We start from the raw sequence: 7,737 nt of genomic DNA on the forward strand, positions 1-7,737 counted from the left end.
TAAAATTTTTGTAGGGCACATTAACACGACATATATATAAATCACTACTAGAAAACTAAGACGGATATTTCTGATGAATTTTATCCCACGAAAATATAAACAGAATTTGCGAGGAATTTTTTGTCGGAAACAAAAAAAAATGAATTAGCATAAATTACAGACAGAAAAGAGAATCCATTGATAATTTTGTCGGAAAAATTAATTTTTTTTCGAGAGAAATGGTTACTGACGGAAAATTCGTCTGTAATTAAATGGACAAAAACGCTGCGTTTTATTAAATTATTACAGACAAAAAATCTATCTGTAATTTAAAATTTTCCGTCGGAAATATTGAGTTAAACGTCCCCACCTTATCGAGCTCCATTCACACCACACATTATCGAACTAGCTTCTCCTCTCTCCGTCAAGGCATCAACGAGCTACTTCTTTTCTCTGATGCTGCCGCCTCTGCTCGCTTCGCACGAGCCCCTTCGGCGCTGCTTGCATCGCGTTGCTCCCTTCGTCACCATCGTCGCAGAGCCCTCTCCGCCGCTCTCGTCGCGCGTCTGCTCCCTTCATCGCCGTTGTCGCAGTGCTCTCTTCGCCACACAGGTTATCTTTTCAACAACTATTGCATCCATGTATTCAAGTATCCATATTTTCTGTGATATATATTCCTATCTAGGTTTTCCGATCTGTGATAGCTTGATTTAATCTATGAATTTTCTTTTCTTTTTTTTTTTTTTGTTGACATAAGCTCTTTTTATTCCAACTCATAAACCACTTCAAATTTTCCTAAATCATAAAAACCTACCAAAATCTGAACTAGAATTAACCCATAGAAGGTGGAATCAGAGCCTAACAGCAGCATAAAAATTTTTTCTATACGCTTATTTTATAAAAAAAACGTACATCTTTTATGTTCCAAAATTTGATTTCTTTTGTTCTATGTTTCTTGTTCTGGATTGCAACTAGTTAATGCTATTACTTTTTTCTAAGTGGCCAATAATAGTAATACAGTGATGAATTCAATGCACATAATTATTGTGAAACACTTGATTATTAGTTGATTATGAATTTTTTTAACTATCAATCATTTCTGTTTTCTTCGTGGGATGGACGCTATGGATTTGTTGTCTGCACTGACAGTGCTGTAAGATCATTTCCTAATCAAACATACGTGTTATATTGTTGGGGGTTATTCTCTGACATCTGAAATGGATGTTTCTATTTTTCAGGTCTATGGCGAAGGACCTGCTAGGCCTACTGGAGGAGCTGCTGCTATTGCCATGCTTGTTGGTCCTGATGCTCCCATTGCATTTGAAAGCAAATTGAGGGCAAGCCACATGTCTCATGCTTATGATTTTTACAAGCCTAATCTTACTAGTGAATATCCAGTAAGCTTTTCATTTTCTGTCACAAAATTTTACCTTTGGGATCATGTAATTTGAAAGATAATTTCACTTTGTTTTTTATTGTTGTGATAATTAGATTATCTTTAAAAACTCATTAGTGTCTAGATATGGAATTTGACTGAGCATCTAAGGATATCCATTACAATAATACTCTTATCTAATAAACAGTCATTAACTAATTCTATCTAATCTTATCTAATCCTATTGTGCTACCTAATTTCAATTGTCCCTAATGGACCAACATGCTAAAGGCTAAAATTATCTTGTCTCAATTATTGCATATCATGATGAATTGATGTTACTCTTCTAATGTTGTGAGAAACTTATTTTGTACCTGATAAAGATAAATATTTACATTCCCGAGTAGTTCATTTTGCTGGTTTGTGCAGGTACTCTTATAGTGATAGTGGTTGCAGTAGTTAGTGCAGTGATTGTTTTGGTAGTTGGAATAGCTATTGGGGTCTATATAAGGAAAGATAGATACATTCAAAGAAAAAGAAGAGGTAACTGACTTATTTTCTTTAAAGAATGTTCAAAAAATAGAAAACAACAACGTTCCAAATCCTCTAAGGGATACAAAGCTGAATTTGCTCTTACTATGTATTCATAAGTTATTGAGGATTCACAAATTTTGTTTATTATCTAAATTGTTCTCCTTTTCTAGGTTCAAATGATGCAGAGAAGTTGGCTAAGACACTTCACCGCAACAGTTTAAATTTCAAGTACTCTATACTGGAGAAGGCTACCAACTCTTTCAACGAAGAAAACAAGCTTGGACAAAGAGGATTTGGATCGGTTTATAGAGTAAATTCTCTTCCACATAACACCTACTTCCCCTCCCCCACCATTTTGCATATCAAAACCACTCTTACGAATCCATGTTGCAGGGTGTTCTGCCTGATGAAAGAAAAATTGCCATCAAGAGGTTGTACTTCAACAACAGGCATAGAGCAGCAGATTTCAACAATGAAATCAACATAATTAGTAGCGTGGAGCATAAGAATCTTGTGAGGTTGTTAGGATGCAACTGTTCTGGACCCAAAAGCTTGCTCATATATGAATTTCTACCAAACAAAAGTCTTCATCAATTTATTTTTGGTAACTACTAAACTATGGTTTTAAAAATGCCTCCATTTTATAACAAGTGTCATAAAATATTATCCCAATCTCTTGTTTTAGATAGAGTCAAGGGAAGAGAACTGAATTGGGATAAGAGATATGACATTATCATTAGGACAACTGAAGGATTGGTTTACCTGCATGAGAATTCAAAAACTAGGATAATTCACAGAGATATAAAAGCCAGCAACATCTCATTTTCTTAAGTGGTGCTGCAGGGGTTACATGGCTCCAGAGTACCTCACTCATGGTCAGTTAACAGAAAAGGCAGATGTATATAATTTTGGTGTGTTAGTCTTAGAAATAGTTACTGAGAGACAGAATAACAGAAGCAAATCAACAGAATACTCAAACAGTATAGTTATACTGGTAACTATTTTCTAGAATGTCTAATGAGCCAAGACTGCATGTGCATAATGAACTAACTTTTGTTTCTTCCATTGATCCAATTTAATATATTGTAATAAAATTAGACATGGAGGCGTTTCCAATTAGGGACAGCAGAAGAGCTATTTGATCCAAATCTAGTTTCTGATAACAATAATATTAATAAAAAAGATGAGATTTTAAGAGTGGTGCACATGGGACTTCTATGCACACAAGAGAACCCTTCCTTGAGGCCAACCATGTCAAGGGCACTACAGATGCTAACAAAGAAGGAAGAGAATATTGCACGTCCCTCTAATCCACCATTCACAAATGAGAACACAATGGAACTCAATGACATTGTTGATAACCCATTTTGCCCTTTCAATAATTTGCAAGCAGTATCTTCCAAATAAATTGCTGCTTAATATTTCTAATTGTCAGAGCTTATTAACCACCAAAGTTTAGTTATAACTTTAGGGATACGCCTCTTCTCACATTACATTACATGTTCCCTATTAGTTTCATAAAATTTTGTGCATTTTGTGATGCAAGTTGCAAAATGGATATGATATGTACACACGTGTGCATTCACTACAAATAATAAATCATGATTTTATTATTATTATTATTATATTCATTTCTATAGCTTTATTCCTTACCTTTTGAGTTAAATTTTCTTCTCTCTAACATTCTTCTCTCCAAATTTTGTTGCTTTCTTCTAATTATTTGAATGTGTTCTTGTTTGATAGTTGACTGAACAAAAATTGACAAGAAGAGAAGAAGGTATAAGCTTTCTTTGTTTGAGGTTACTTGTTTGTTTGAGGTTACTTGCTTGTTTTAATTTGAGGAAATTTTTTGAAGGAGAGAATATTCCAATTCAAGAAAAATGCATTTAATTAATTATTTTTTGAAAAAAGGAGAAGAATAGGAACAAAAAGAGGGAAGGGAATTTTAATGGGTCACAATCCATCAACATTAAAGAAACTCAATTTCCATCCCAATATTCCATTGAATAGTACCGTTTTTGGCTTTATTCTCCAATTCCAACCATAGTCCTTGCAGCAACCATTTATATCTTTCTGCTAGCTAGCTGCACTCTTATTTTTCAATTTAATGCACTCAAAATTAATGAGTAACAATTAGCACCATGTTGATGAGTAAGTACAAACCTTTATCCAAGGCATGAAAACATTTTCAGGATCTAGCAGGTACATTTCATTTGCCATTGAACATTAATGAGTTATCTATCTCTAAAAAAGAAATCCATTTTTTATGCAAATGGTCACAATTTATTGCAACTTTAAAGTTTTAACAATCTGAGTCTCTGATGACATGTTATCATGTCATGTTTTTCTATGCTTTTTCATACAAGAAATTAATGATTAGTGCTTAAATATTGAATGCTTTTGTGCTTAAATGGTATATTTCTTTAATCTTTTGATTTTATAAATTTTGTAGAAAATAAGTGGGAAAAAAGGAAAAAGCACAAAATAAGCTAAAAAGGAGAAAAGAAAGATTCTGGGGCACATTTTGGAGTTTGGGCACACTTTGGAGCCTTAGGCCACGCTTTTAAAAGCGTGGCCCATTACTAAATCAAGAAAGCGTGCTCCGTTTTCACAATCAGCATTCATTTGCACAAAGAATGCTACGTTCACTAAGCCAGCGTTTTCGAGCAAGTTAAAATTTGAAGGCAAAGTTTTGTAAACGACGCACACGCGTGCTTGACGCGCACGCGTCGATGGTGCACCTGGGACAAAGCACGCGCACGCATGGCTGGCGCTGAAGCATGGAATTGAGATTTTTGCTACCCACGTACACGCGTGCATGACGCGCACATGTGGGGCAGCGCTCATTAAGCAAACGTAGTGCTCACTAAGTTAAAGCTGCAAGGGACGCGTACGCGTGGGTGACGCGTACGCGTCGATGGGCAAAATTGCAAAAGCACGCGCAAGCGTGAGGGACGCGTACGCATGGGTGAATGAACGCTGCGCTCAATTTTAAAACGCTACGTTCTCCTGGGAGTAGAACTTTGGCTCAATTCATCTGATTTAAAGCCCATTGAAGCTCCAAAGCAAGCAGAGCCCATTGACATGACTCAAAGGCACAAGAAACAGTTAGACTAGGAATTTCATTTGAACTGTAATTTGTTTTCAATTTTAATTTCATTTTCATTTTGTAAAGCCTATATAAAGGCATCATTTTCATTTTAAAGAGAGAGCTCAGTTAGGATGCAATAGCAGAACGCACAGTAGGAGTAGGATTAGAATAGGAGGGCCAGACTGGAGGATTAGAGACTCCAGATCTCTCTTGGAGGATTAGAGACTCCAGAGAGCTTAGCATAGTTGAATACACTTTTATCTTTCTGCAATTGTTACATTCCAGTATTGAATTCAGTTTTATTTCAAAGACATTCCAATTCCTGCAATTCTCTTATACACATTTACTTTCTGCAACTTTACATTTGAGTTTGCTGTGATATGAATTTACTTTTCATGAAATTTAAATCTTATGCAATTGTTCTGAGTTCTGATTTACTTCTTGTTTAATTTCTCTGCACCCAATTCCCTTTACATTTGATGCAATTTACTTTTCATGTCATTTAAGCTTCTGCAATTTACATTCTGCAATTTAAATTCCCTGCAAATTTACATTCGGTTATCTAATTTTCATTCAATTCATCACTATCTGCTTGACTAAACTGATCGCTCACTAAAGTTGCTTGATGCGACCCGGTACACTTGCCGGTGAGTTTGTGTGGAATCGTTTTTTCCCTCATCAGTCTCGGACTATTACACATTTATATGACTTATTTAGTAAGTTAGAATTCTATTAGAATTGTTAGAGTTGATTAGTTCAGAATTAGTACGGGATAAGTTGGTCCTTACTTTCCATTAACTAACTTTCCCACTATTAATGCATTTATACCTATTAACTTCTGCATTAATTTAATGCAAGCTATGATTTCTTTCATTTCTCATCTGCTATACTGACTTGTATGAAACAACAAGAATTTTTGTGTAATATTCACTCATTAAATCATGAAGGATAAAGAGAAAGAGTTAATGTTCATATATAAAGAAGCTGAGTGTGGATATAATATTTCTTTATTAAGTTATTGGGATACTCATTTCACCCAACATAAAAATAACAAATTAACAATGCTATAAAACACCCCACTTAATTTTCATGACACAAGGCCAAAACTCATCATGTAGAAGAATTAAATGTTGATAAACAAGGAACAATAAATTAAAACATAGGTACAATCATAAGATCTGCCAACATGACAATTTTGTGACTTGATTAAGCATTAACCATTCTGTAGGTCTTAGCAGAACAAGCCGCCAGGAGAAAGAGAAAACGTTGAATGGATTTTAGAAGAATTGAACAACTAATGTCCAGTCTGTGCTCATGTATTTCCTTGTAAACCAATGTTGCTTGGGGATTATACTCTCTATATTTAGTTTAATTCTAGACTAGGTTTATGTTTATATTTAGGCTAATTCTAATAGTGGTTAGCTACAAGAGTAGATTGTTTTATACACCTTTAGTGTAACACCCTAATACTCAAATCCTTATGCTCGAGTCATAAGTCAATGATATTACGGTGGTACGACTCTCAGGTGGATTTTTAATATATAAATATAGGTAATTTCGAAAAGAGTATTAATCGAGAAGCCTGAAAAGAGTAGAAATAAAATCGCGAAGGCGTATCACTCACGCTTCGACAACGAAAAGTTAAACTGCTAAGCCAAACGCGATATACGGACAAGGCATAAAGGAGATTAAGAGATAGATATATATAACATAAGTAAATAGCCACTAGTCGCGACCCGCGAAGTTTAGGCCGACTAGGATACAGTATGAAAGTAGATGACAACAGCATATCCTAATCTCTCCCAAAGGAAACATAAGAGCCTCTATAGGCAAGTTCCGAAAGAGTTCAATACATAATATAATCTTTTCAAAACAAAGGTGGAGAGATTCTAATCAAAACACAAAGTAGAGGAAATAAAGATCTTTGCCGTCTCTCAGACGACCCACAACTCACTTCTGAGCACCTGGACCTGTATCTGAAAAACAAGAGATATATACGGAATGAGAACCCCGGGCCCATGGGTTCCCAGTACGGTAAAAGTGCCAAATAGATACAATGCACTGCAATAAAAACTCACTAAGCATCCTAAACTTCTTCACCAAATATTCATCCTAGGTTCTCGCTAATCCATGAATAGGCAACTGTCATAAGGGAGTGCTAAATCTAATTCATGTTTCACATATTTCCCAACTCCCTGACTCTTCCACGAATCAGACTCAGAATTATAAGCAAAACCATCACCAGTTGTTCTGCCTCAGCAATTCTATATCAATACATCATACCCTCGCCTGGAGCTAGTGAAACTACATCACTGCGTCTACCCAGGGAGCTCCGATTATCTCATTCAATAATCATCATCATCATGCAATCGCATCATCAGTTCATCCCATCAAGAACAACCCTCACACCCACCGACACCAGCATGAGGGCATCTCAGTTGTACAAACACAAGCAATTCAGGCAAGTAATACACAAATATGGTACAAGTAGAACAAGTAGCATATAGTCAGGTAACATGGCATATATGATGTAGAAATCCAAAACAAATGGCAAACCCAAACAATTCAAACATATGCAAATGATGAATGCCTGCCCTATGGCTGATGATATCATCTGTCGGTTATCAAGCCAACCCGACATGTCCGGTAGCTAACCCGGGCACAGTCTCTCTGTTGCGTATTAATATCATTAGAGGGAATATGTGCCCTGTCACCATTAGAGGGTATCTGCGCCCTGTCGCCATTAGAGGGTATCTGC

The 7,737-nt window shown here is 35.8% G+C and overlaps 1 pseudogene; it reads left to right on the top strand.

The window, feature by feature from the left end:
- The first annotated feature begins 435 nt into the window (after positions 1 to 435).
- LOC107620536 (cysteine-rich receptor-like protein kinase 2) lies at positions 436 to 3,295 on the top strand (annotated as a pseudogene).
- Positions 3,296 to 7,737: the final 4,442 nt, after the last annotated feature.

The sequence above is a fragment of the Arachis ipaensis genome, chromosome B10 (assembly GCF_059453495.1).
Source record: "Arachis ipaensis isolate K30076 ecotype BB chromosome B10, ASM5945349v1, whole genome shotgun sequence".
Classification (NCBI taxonomy): Eukaryota; Viridiplantae; Streptophyta; class Magnoliopsida; order Fabales; family Fabaceae; genus Arachis; species Arachis ipaensis.